Raw genomic sequence first — 13,310 nt, forward strand, 5'->3', positions numbered from 1 at the left:
TTTTTATTCTGTACAAGCTACCTTCTTTTCACTTTGTCAATTAGGTTAGTATTGTGGAGTAATTACAATGTACATCCTCAGTTTGCTCCTATCGCAGCCATGAAACTTTTACTGTTTTAAAGTCACCATTGGTCTCATTGTGAAATCCCTGAGCGGTTTCCTTCCTATCCTGCAACTGAGTTAGGAAGGACGCCTGTACCTTTGTATTGACTGGGTTTATTGAAACACCGTCCAAAGTTTTCCATTTGGAAAAGCTCTAGTCTTTGGTTGAATCTATGTTTGAAAGATACTGCTCGATTGAGGACCTTACAGATAATTGTATGTTTGGGCATAGCTGCCGGAAAATGTTTTGGGGTGGGGATGCCGCTATTTTTATTTTGCCCACGGCTATATCGGTCTGCTAATACAGCACTACTAAAGGCCCATTGCTTAATGGCCATGCTACAGGCGGCAATATCGGTCTGTTAATACAGGACTAGTAAAGGCCCAGTGCACTACTTTTGTGAATTTAAAAATAAATACAAATAATGCAAATATCGCCCATGCTACAGATGGATATATTGGTCCGCTAAAAGCCAATTTATGCTTGATCTGAAAATGTGTTTTTTCAGGGGGTGCTGCAGCACCCCTACTTCCCACAGCTATGTGTGTGGGGTACAGAGATGAGGTAGTCATTCAAAAATAATGTTAAACACTATTATTGCACACATAGGGAGTCCATCCATTATTAAAGAAAAAATGAGCAGTATATCTTAGCTTGCATTTTGACTCAGAAAAGGTTGGTGACCACTGTCCCACAGCCACACACCTGTCAAAACGCTCACAACAGTACTGTGAATGGGGGCCATATGTATCAAGCGACTCAAAGTAAGAGCGACCCCCTGTCTGTTGAATCTTATTCAGGGTGATCTAAAAGGCTAAACTGATCCTAAATCAGAACTTATACTCAGAGAGGCTTGAGACATACGGCCCCAGGCAATATGCAAAAGCAGTGTCATGAATGTGAGGAGAAGTTTTAATTTGTATAGGGCAGACTAGGCTACATTTTCTTGGGTATTGTTTTATTTAGATATATTCCAGTGACAAAGCCTCTTGAGACAATGATGCATTGTTTTTCATCATGGTTCACTGATAATTGCTCACATAGGCATTTGTGGCTCAGCACAGGTGTTAATTATGGTAGGTGGCCAGTCTGAGTGTAGCTTGTTGTGCCTCTAGCTATTTTTGTTGTCTCCCAAGAGAGAGCATCCCTCAATCCTCACTGCTTGCTCTCACCCTGGTTAGATCAGTTTGTGAGCTAGTGGAAAAACAACCATCTAGAGATGTTGGAGTTGTACCAGGCAAGTAAAACAATAGCTATCACAGAGTCTGTCAAAAGCTTTTGTCCCTCTTTAATGGTGATCTGGTATGGGGAAATTATCCGGGGTCCTACTGTCATTTGAATTGAGAGATTGCTTTTGAGTGCTTTTTCCAGCTGTCTCAGCTGCAGCGCAGTCTCATCCTCTTCCTGCTAGCTCTGCTGCTGATATGTGGATTGCTCTCCTACCCCAGGTTCTCAGAGCAATGGAGAGGTAGTTCTCCTTTCCCACACTCCACTGGCTGTTAGATAAAGAAAGCTGATTAGTATTTTGTATTTGTATGCTGCTGTTGATGTCTATTTATTGAACCCTTATTTTACCAGGTAAGTTGACTGAGAACACATTTTAATTTACAGCAAAGACCTGGGTAATAGTTACAGGGGAGAGAAGGGGGATGAATTAGCCACTTGGAAGCTAGGGATGATCGCCATGATGGCATGAGGGCCAGATTGGGAGGACACCGGAGTTAACACCCCTACTCTTACGATAAATGCCATGGGATCTTTAGTGACCACAGAGAGTACAACGCGCAGGATCATGTGCTTTGTATTGCTATGTATTGATTTCTGTGTCGTGGTGTGTTTATGTGCGCTTAGGCATGTTTGACAGGGCGGTAAGGGATAACTGGGATGGAGACAGGGAAAGAGGCCTGAAACCCGTCCCCCCAGGGGTCAACCATCGGCCCAGCTGGAGGTCCAGCTGTTGGCCTGGCGGGTGTAGCTGTCGGCCCAGAGCTGGGTCCAGCAGTGGTTCCAGGACTCATACCAGAACCCCAAAGACCAAAAGTCCCTTCTCTACCCAAACCCGTAGCCAAAGTCAGGACCAGTCTGGCTATTGTAGTAAATTATCAGTTTCGATTGATTTTATGTTTAATTAAACCTACCAAACATTCAAGTGATTCTGGGTCCAAGAACAGACAGTGAAGCAACTGTTTTGGCTGTCCTTCAGCGCCTTTGTCAGAACATACTGTAATCTATTGTAATTAACTGTGTTTACCTACATAGAAGAGACTATTCCCAAACAAGAGAGGACCTCCAAGCCTGCAGAAGGAGGGGAATGTATCCGATTCACTGGTAAAACTAGCTGAAAAAGAAAGCTGAAGAGGAAGAGCAGGGAGAGAAGCCGCTTGTCAGGGAAAACCCTATTTGGTATTTTATTAGGATCCCCATTAGCTGTTGCGAAAGCAGCTGCTACTTTTCCTGGGGTCCACACAAAACATGAAACATGACTTAATACAGAACATAAATAGACAAGAACAGCTCAAGGACAGAATTACATCAATTTAAAAAAGGCACATGTAGCCCATCAATACATACAAACAAACAATCTAGGTCAAATAAGGGAGAGGTGTTGTGCCTGAGGTGTTGCTTTTGTTAAACCAGGTTTGCTGTTCATTTGAGCAATATGAGATGGAACCGAGCTCCATGCAATAATGGCTCTATTTAATACTGTACACTTTCTTAATTTTTTTCTGGATTTGGGGACTGTGAAAAGACCCCTGGTGGCATGTCTGGTGGGGTAAGTGTGTGTGTCAGAGCTGTAAGTGGACCATGCATACAATTTGGTATTTTCAACACATTAATGTTCCTTTTAAAAATAAGTGAAGCAGTTAGTGTCTCCTCAACTCTTAGCCAAGAGCAACTGGCATTCATAGTATTTGTATTAGCCCTCTGATTACAATAAAGAGCAAGACGTTCTGTTCTTGGCCAGCTGGAGCTTAACTAGGTCTTTCCTTGCAGCGCTCGACCACACAACTGGACAATCAAGATAAGATAAAACAAGAGCCTGCATAACTTGCTTTTTGGAGTGTGGTGTCAAGAAAGCGGAGCATCTCTTTTTTTTCGAACAGACGTCTCACCAGCTTTACAACCATTTATCCTATATGTTTTGACCATGAAAGTTTACAATGTAAGGTAAAACCAAGTCATTTAGTCTCCTCAGTTTGTTCACCAGCCAAACCATTCATTAACAAATTCAGCTGAGCTTAGGGAATGATTTGTACCAAATCCAATGCTCATAGCTTTAGAGATATTTAGGACCAGTTTATTACTATCCATCCATTCCAAAACAGACTGCAACTCTTTGTTAAGGGTTTTAGTGACTTCCTTAACTGTGGTTGCTGACGTGTATATGGTTGAATCATCAGAATACATGGACACACATGCTCTGTTTAATGCCAGTGTCAGGTCATTGGTAAAAAAAAGAAAAGAGTAGAGGACCTAGAGAGCTGCCCTTCAGTACACCACACTTTACATGTTTCACATTAGAGTATATATACTCCAATTATATATACTCACAAGTATATATACTCCAATTTAGGCACTCCTCCTTCTCTCCAATCCTTACATCAATTATGGTTCGACAGGAAGAGGGTAATAGGGTATAAAAACGTAATTTCTCCCTTAAGGGGATCTGACCTGACCTCAACCACTCATTTGACTAATCCACAGATGTCCATCCGTATCCCCTATAGCAATCCTGCGACTTCCTCCCGTCCACCCAACACATTCCAAAGCCATCTGGCTCCTACAGATAACCATTAACCTCTGAAACCAGTCTCTATCACTCCTTAGATACAATATTTCTGAGTATAACAATGTTCCAAGTTTAACCCATAATCTAAAAATCCCCCGTTTTGAAAATTTTAACTCCACACTGTTCAACATTACATTCACTTGGAAATTACTTAGAATTGGACAAACAATAATAATAAAACATGAACAAAAAATAAAACATTATTAACATTCACAGTTAGGCTTATGGCCTCTGTTCTATATATATATATATGCACCCTCTTACTTCCATCTCTCATCATACAACAGAATGCCATTCCAGCTGAATCTGTTGGCTTTCTCCCCTCCAGCTAGAGCTGCTTTTAGTTTCTCCACTTTCTCCTTCTGGTTCCTAAGAGAGTGATAGCATAAGACTTGGAAAACAACAAAAAGACACACAAAACAAAACAGTGTTAACAATGTGGTAAGCTATGCATAATTACATGTGCATGAAAATCAGTCTGAGACCATGACAATTCCCAATCTCTCTTCACCTGACTCTATGCCTCTAGGATACTTTTCTGATGGATTCCCCAAAAATGAAAGCCCTAAAAAGCCTCCTTATGCTTTCGCCCAGTCTTCCCCTTTCCTGTCCCAGGTTCCAAGAGTTGTTCCCAAGCCAAGTCATTTTCACTTTGTTCCCTATCTCCCACATTGTCACCTGATAGGTATGTTACCTGATTGGCAAGTGCGTATCCATAATCAATGCTACATCCTCTTGAGATTACTCAGCACTTGAGGTCAACCGATTAATCGGCATGGCCGATTAATTAGGGACGATTTCAAGTTTTCATAACAATCGGTAATCTGCCTTTTTTGATGCCGATTATGGCCGATTACATTGCAATCCACGAGGAGACTGCGTGGCAGGCTGACCAGCTGTTACGCGAGTGCAGCATCAAAAGAACCTTGTGGTTGCAAGGAGCCAAGGTAAGTTGCTAGCATTAAACTTATCATTAAACAATCAATCTTCACATAATCACTAGTTAACTAAACATGGTTGATATTACTAGGTTAACTAGCTTGTCCTGCGTTGCATATAATCAATCCGGTGCCTGTTAATTTATCATCGAATCACAGCCTACTTCAACTTCGCCAAACGGGTGATGATTTAAGCGCATTTATGAAAAAAGCACAATCGTTTCACAAATGTACCTAACCATAAACATCAATGCCTTTCTTAAGACACGATCTGACGTCACCTTCCATGATAACCTCAAAAAAGCACAGATCAGAACAACAGTTTAATTCATTTCTGTTTCAGGAAATCCAGACAAGCATGGACTATTTGACAAATTATTACATGAACCTTTTCTTAATAACATTATCTCTATGACACATGTCAAAGAGCATAACAACATACTGTTACTGCTAAAACCATTTTCAAAATTAGTTCATACTCCCTTATTTTACTGTCGACCTCTCGGAAGAGTTACCAGATCAGGAAGTTAGCACCCTAACCCCTCGCAGAATCCAACACTCCAGTATCCTAATCCGGTGAAATTTGTATCGAAACAAAAACACAAATGGAAAATCAACAATTCACATATCACAATCCATTTGGAGTAACTGTCATCCCTATTTAATATATATTTTCCCTTCTATATGCAGACTGAACAAATTCCATTTGTATATTTAACCAAAGACCAAAGATCCCAGGGAATTGGTAATTTTCCCTTCAAACACATGATTCACATCGTGATTCAAAAATGTTAAATAAAAAAGAAACAAATTCAAATAACCAATGAAAGTAGAATTATTGATAACCCCATAAGGAAATAATAATATCTCACAAAGTAATGGAAAAATAGAACAGAAACTGGTATTTCTCATTCATTTTATAATTAAATCCCACCTGTTTCTATCATTTCTAGTGAGATTGATCAGGCCTCACCAGAAAGTCAGGATACAGGGCATTCGACACCATTAAATATTTCCTCTCCCTTTTCTTTCCCTGTCCTTCAGAAACCATTTCAAAACCTTCCAAACATTTCCATCTTTCTGCAGACCCAATTTAAAACTGATTCGAAAAGACCCCATCCAAAATACATCCCACTGTATCAACACCACTAATGCATATTTGTAACTGTTAAATTGTGCGTGCGTGCGTGCTGGTGAACCGTAAATCAAAAACACACATGAACAGGCCTTACTTATCTGGAACTCCGTATATGGCCTAATCCAGATACATTTATATTTAAATCTGCCAAATATTACTTACTGCTCTCCCCAATACCACAGTCTCTGGGGACATTTCAACGAGAGATAATGAAACCTCCCCTTCTGGAAAAGAAAGTTTACATTTCATTGGCATTCACTATGCTATATTTTAATCAGCAATCCAAAAGTAGTAATTATAAATCAAACATGATAATTGTAAATCTAAAAAACTGTTAATTTTAGATTTAGTAACCCCTTTGCTAATTCCTCGTTACCCCTCCACCTTTTCGTACATTCTAGAAATATATTTCAGAATAAAACCACATAAAATGTCTCGTGATCAAAAAAAACCCCAAGGCTTTCTGAGTTTACAAGGAGTGTTTGGCCATATAATTAAACAATTTAACCTTTAGAATCCATCCCCCTGGCATTTTGCCTAGATTCTTCAACCCAAAATATGTTTTCCTGTGCCAATTTAGCCAATTTCTCATCATAAGGAATCCGCAATATTTGATTCCTGGCCTCCACTAAAAAGTTAGGTAAGATGTGATCTCATACGTCTTCCTTCACATAGACACTGTAATCTCTATGAATCACTATTGATCAAATTGAAAAATGCACCAACTTGCATAGAGGCATTTCCTCCGAATGCAGAAGGTTCCATTCCTACTTACACACATTCTTCCAAAGTCCGATAGCTCCCTGTTTTAGATGTGGGACTATCTCCCTACGCTTTTGATGTTTTTTCGCTACATTTCTTTGTCTTACCGTGGCCATTGAAACTATAGTTAGTGACTTCCCTGTGGTCCTATTAAGCATTAGCATTTTCACTTTTGTGCCCAGCGTGCCTCCTACTCAGTCCCAGATGCTAATATATGCAAATTATTAGTAGTATTGGATAGAAAACACTCTGAAGTTTCTAAAACTGTTTGAACGATGTCTGTGAGTATAACATAACTCATATGGTAGGCAAAAACCTGAGAAAATCTGGAAATCTGAGGCTTTGTAGTTTTTGAACTCGGCCCTATCGAATACACCGTGGGATATGGGTCAAGATGCACTTCCTAAGGCTTCCACTAGATGTCAACCATCTTTAGAAATTTGAATGAGGCTTCTACTGTGAAGTGGGACCGGATGAGAGCTCTTTGAGTCAGTGGTCTGGCAGAGTGTCACAGCCTCATGACGCGCGGTCACGAGAGAGTTAGCTCTCGTTCCATGGCTTTTCTACAGACAATGAAATTCTCCGGGTTGGAACATTATTGAACTTTTATGATGAAAACATCCTAAAGATTGATTCTATACTTAGTTTGACAAGTTTCTTCGACCTGTAATATAACTTTTTGAACGTTTTGTCCGACTGGACCAGATCACTCTTTTGGATTTGTTTACCAAACGCCCTAACAAAAGAAGCTATTGGACATAAATGGACATAAATTATGGACATTATCAAACAAAACAAGCATTTATTGTGGAACTGCGATTCCTGGGAGTGTATTCTGATGAAGATCATCAAAGGTAAGTGAATATTTATAATGCTATTTATGAATAATGTTGACTACCCAACATAGTGGATATTTCTCTGGCTGGTTTGGGCTCTGAGCGCCATTCTCAGATTATGCTTTTTCCATAAAGTTTTTTTGAAATCTGACACAGCGGTTGCATTAAGGAGAAGTGTATCTAAAGTTCCATGCATAACACTAGAATTTTCATCAACAATTATAATGAGTATTTCTGTGAATTCAGTGCAATACATGTTGAGTGCCCTTCTCTGTAAGCAGTCTGTTGTTAATTTGTTGACAGCGAAATAGCATTGTATTTGGTCAAACACAATGTTTCCAACAGGTTGCTAAGAGCTGGCAGTTTTCTGTTAGAACCAGTAAAGGCTGCTTTACCACTCTCTTGGGTAGTGGAATGACTTTTGCTTCCCTCCAGGCTTGAGGACAAAGACTTTCCTCAAGGCTCAGATTAAAGATACGACAGATAGGAGTGTCTATAGAGCCAGCTACCATCCTCAAGAGCTTTCAATTTAAGTTGTCAATGCCAGGAGGTTTGTAATTATTGATTGATAACAATAATTTGTCCACCTCTCCTACACTAACTTTACACAATTCAAACTTGCAATGCTTTTCTTTCATTATTAGATTTTTTATGCTTGAGTACGATGGCTCACTGTTGGCATTTTCTGCCTAAATTTGCCCCCTTTGCCCATTAAGTAATCATTAACTTCTTGATTCTACTTGAGACGCATATGTCTCAAGTAGGCACCTGGAAATGCAAATGCGCTATGCTAAATGCTAAATGTACTCGTTAAAACTCAAACCTTGATCAAAATTCACAAGCAGGGTATTGAATTAAAGCTACACTCGTTGTGAACCTAGCCAACAAGTCAGATTTTTAAAATGCTTTTCGGCGAAAGCATGAGAAGGTATTATCTGATAGCATGCACCACCTCAAAATGCCTGAATGCGACGTAAACAAAGACAAAACGCAGAAATAAAATATAAAACATTCATTACCTTTGACGAGCTTCTTTCTTGGCACTCCTATATGCCCCATAAACATCACTATTGGGTCTTTTTTTCGTTTAAATCGGTCCATATATACCCAAAATAGCTTTCTATGGAAGCTGTGTCATTCAGAAAAAAACATCGTTTTTAAACGCTGCGTCATTTTTTAAAATTAAAAAAGTCGACGATAAACTTTCACAAAACACTTCGAAATCCTTTTGTAATCCAACTTTAGGTATTAGTAAACGTTTATAATCTATCAAAATGATTACAGGGCGATGTATATTCAATAGCTCCTCGTCTGCAAATCAATGGCTGCCAATGTCCACATTTACAGCGTCCTGGTGGAGACTGGAAGAAACGGAAGCCAGATAGTTGGATTTTCCAACAAAAAATTCAATTGAAAATGACGAATTTGTATGAATTGCATGCAGGTCGATATTACATTTTGTCCTCTTTTAACAACCCATGAAAGTGACTTATGGAAATTATTTTTAGCTTTCAGAGAGCAGTTTTTCTTGCGTTTTTCAATGAAACACACGATCTGTTATAGTCACAGCCGTGATTTAACCAGTTTTAGAAACTTCAGAGTGTTTTCTATCCACACATACTAATCATATGCATATACTATATTCCTGGCATGAGTAGCAGGACGCTGAAAAGTTGCGCGATTTTTAACAGAATGTTCGAAAAAGGAGGGGGTAGAAGTAAGAGGTTTTAACATCAAACGGTTTTGTGATGATTGAGCCACTTGATTCGATGAAAGCAGTTGAATTTGTCTTTCTGCCCATAATTTCATTTAAAGTACTCCAAAGTGCTTTTTCCATCATTCTTTATATTGATCTTGGCTTCATATTACAGTTTCTTCTTGTTGTTGTTGAGGTTAGTCACATAATTTCTCAATTTGCAGTGAATCAGCCAATCTGATGTGCAGCCAGACATATAAGCCACTTCTTTTGCCCCATCTCTTTCAACCATACAGTTTTTAATTTCCTCATCAATCCATGGAGGCTTAACAGTTCTAACAGTTAGTATCTTAACAGGTGCATGTTTATCAATAATTGGAAGAAGCAATGTCTGCATGCCCCTTATGAAAGACATCAGACCAACAAATATTTTTAACATCACCCACATAAGAGTCACGGCAAAATCTTTTGTATGATCACTAATATACTATTTTAGGTCCAGCTGTTGGAACTTTGGCTTTCCTGGATTTAGCCACTATATTGTGATCACTGCATCCAATGGGTACGGATACAGCTTTAGAACAAAGTTCTACAGTAATAGTAAACATGTGATTGATACATGTGGATGATCTTGCTACTGTAGTGTTTGTGAAAACCCTGGTAGGTTGATTAATAACCTAAACCAGATTACAGGCACTGGTTACAGTGAAAAGCTTCCTCTTGAGTGGACAGCTTGATGAAAAACCAGCGGATATTCAGGTCCCCAAGAAAGCAGACCTCTCTGTTTACTTTACATATTGTCATGATTAACCACATTTGATATTGAATTAATCTCTTGACCAATCAGGGCCATTCTGCTGTAATACTGTTCTTACTATTTGTTTACAGTTTCATATCCTTTATAATTTGTGTGTTGCTTGTTTCATGCATGTAGTTTGCGAGGTGCCATGATCGAGGCGGAGCAGGCTACAGAACGCCCAGCCTCTGCACATGAGAAGGATACAGCTGTGCCCGCTGTACTAATCAACCCTGAGGATGCTGCCCCACTGGCACGAGGTAAGTCTCTGCCACACGCACCATCTCATACCCTCAACCATACTGTACATCGTTACCCACTCCACAGCTTGAACAGTTGTGTTTTTGGCTTCACAAATATGCACTACCTTTCAAAAGTTTCGGGTCACTTAGAAATGTCCTTGTTTTTGAAAGAAAAGCACATTTTTCGTCCATTAAAATAACATCAAATTGATCAGAGATACAGTGTAGACATTGTTAATGTTGTAAATTACTATTGTAGCTGGAAACGCCTGATTTTCTATGGAATATCTATATATTCCATAGAAAAGGTCTGTTTCTCTCTCTCATATGCAAAGTTTGAGGAGGCGAGGAAGTGGTTGGAGACTGAGTTGTTGATCTCTAAGAATATGGACGTTAACCTGTTTGAGAGCACCATCCGGATTGTGGGAGTCATGCTGAGCACCTACCACCTGACTGGGGATGAGATGTTCCTGGAGAAGGCTGTGAGTGACATGGGAAGGAAGGCTAGGACAGATTGTCACAGGGCTACTAGACAAGAGTAAGGTCTTTACTTCTGACTATACCTCCGTCTCTTGCTTCACGCTTTAATTCCCCTGTTCACTGTTTCTCATGACTGACATTATTATCAAAGCAGGATAAATGCTCTTCTCTTCCCTTTAAGAATGAATAAGTCAGACAAGTACCTAATTCAATTAGCTAATTTAGTAATGACTGTTGATGGTGATTGATACGTATTTTCTGGTCTTTTCTTCCCTTCTGCTCCTGTAGAAAGATATTGGGTTGAGGTTGATCCCTGCCTTCAAAACCCCCTCCAAGATCCCCTTCTCTGATGTGAACATTGGGAAGGGCACGGCCCACACACCTCGCTGGATGTCCGACAGCACCCTGGCCGAGGTCACCAGTGTCCAGCTGGAGTTCAGAGTGCTCAGGCGTCTTACCCACGACCCTCAGTGCCAGGTGAGGCCAGAGAGAGGTGCTCTGTGCCTCCTGTGGGTCATGTTGTGTTTTCTGGGTGTAGGCTACGTCTGTCAACAATTCAAGTCAACTATGAAGACATATTGTGTTTTTTGACAGACAATGATCTCCATTATCTGTCAACGGATGACCCCCATTGAAAAACCAACGTTGGTTCAATCTGTAATTTCTGGACACAAAATATCTGTCTGACCGCATAGATGGAAGTTAAAGGAGTTTAACTCATTATTGCATAGGTTTGAACTTGAGAAGAAGTTTTCCTTTGCAAAATGTTTTTCTACTGTGTGCTCTAATAATAAAGTATTTATCAACCTGCCTATGCCTCCCTAGGAGGTGGTGAATGAGGTGATGAGGCTGATCCATAAGCTGCCAGGGAAACATGACGGCCTGGTGACAATGTTCATCAACACCAACAGCGGCTTGTTCAGCCACAAAGCAGAGTTCACCCTGGGGGCCTGGGCAGACAGCTACTACGAGTACCTGCTCAAACAGTGGATACAGAGAGGCAAGACTGAACCAGAGTTAGCACCTTTCTATTCTGTTTGCAAATTCCTGGATATCCTGGTTGGAGGATTCCAGATTTCTTGCTTATTCCCTTGATTTCTTAAACCTGGGAGTTAAAGCAATGTTGCATTCTACTGTATATTTGTTTCAATCAGATCACATTCGCGTTGAGGAGACTTGTCTTGCAGCATTACAGATAAACTAATAGAGATGTAGGGGTATGTTATGCTCAGTCTGTTGGAGGACTACCTAGAGACAGTGGAGGGGGTAAAGAAGCACCTCCCACGGGCCCCAGCACGCTGACCACAACCGCTTCAACACTAAAATGGTGAGTGAGAGACTATATCAGGGGTGTCAACCGCTTCAACACTAAAATGGTGAGTGAGAGACTATATCAGGGGTGTCAACCGCTTCAACACTAAAATGGTGAGTGAGAGACTATATCAGGGGTGTCAACCGCTTCAACACTAAAATGGTGAGTGAGAGACTATATCAGGGGTGTCAACCGCTTCAACAAAGAGTTCTTCAACAGTGGTGGGAAAAGTACATCATTGTCGTACTTGAGTAAAAGTAAAGATACCTTAAAAAAAGTGAAAGTCTCCCAGTAAAATACTACTTGAGTAAAAGTATTTGTTTTTATATATATACTTAAGTATCAAAAGTAAATCTAATAAATCATAAAGTATTTTAAAAAGTATAAATCATTTAAAATTCCTTATATTAAGCAAACCAGACGGCACCATTACATTTTTAGCCAGGGGCACACATCAACACCATTTACAAACTAAGTGTGTTTAGTGAGTCTCCTAGATCAAAGGCATAACCAGGGATGTTCCCTTGATAAGTGTGAATTGGACCATTTTATTTTACCAGGTAAGTTGACTGAAAACACATGGTCATTTACAGCAACGACACAGGAATAATTACAGGGGATGAATGAGCCAATTGTAAACTGGGGATGATTAGGAGACCATGATGGTATGAGGGCCAGATTAGGAATTTAGCCAGGACACTGAGGTTAACACCCCTACTCTTACAATTAAGTGCCATGGGAGCTTTAGTGACCACAGAGAGTCAGGACACCCGTTTAACATCCCACCCGAAAGTCGCCTGTAGCACTGAGATGCAGTGCCTTAAACCAATGCCCAAATCACTGCCCTGGGGTATAATTGTTTTATACCAGATGAAAGGGTGGCCCCTACTGGCCCTCCAACACCCTTTCCAGCAGCATCTGGTCTCTCATCCAGGGACCAGCCCTACTTAGCTTCAGAAGCAAGCCAGCAGTGGGATACAGGGTGGTATGCTGCTGGTTCTGGTTGTCTGTCCTCCTGATAAGCATTTGTATTTATTAAGGATCCTCATTAGCTGCTTCCAAGGCATAAGCTACTCTTCCTGGGGGTCCAGCAACATTAAGACAATTCAATGCAACTTAAAATATTACATGACATTACATTTCATAACACTTTTCACAAGACTGTCAATGTGTATTGTTGATTTTTAAATGGCACCCTATTGCTTAAAAGTAATGCA

At 40.2% G+C, this 13,310-nt stretch overlaps 1 pseudogene; it reads left to right on the top strand.

The window, feature by feature from the left end:
* The first annotated feature begins 1,322 nt into the window (after positions 1-1,322).
* On the top strand, positions 1,323-12,083 carry LOC139409664 (endoplasmic reticulum mannosyl-oligosaccharide 1,2-alpha-mannosidase-like; annotated as a pseudogene).
* Positions 12,084-13,310: the final 1,227 nt, after the last annotated feature.

This window comes from Oncorhynchus clarkii, chromosome 5 (genome assembly GCF_045791955.1).
Source record: "Oncorhynchus clarkii lewisi isolate Uvic-CL-2024 chromosome 5, UVic_Ocla_1.0, whole genome shotgun sequence".
Classification (NCBI taxonomy): domain Eukaryota; kingdom Metazoa; phylum Chordata; class Actinopteri; order Salmoniformes; family Salmonidae; genus Oncorhynchus; species Oncorhynchus clarkii.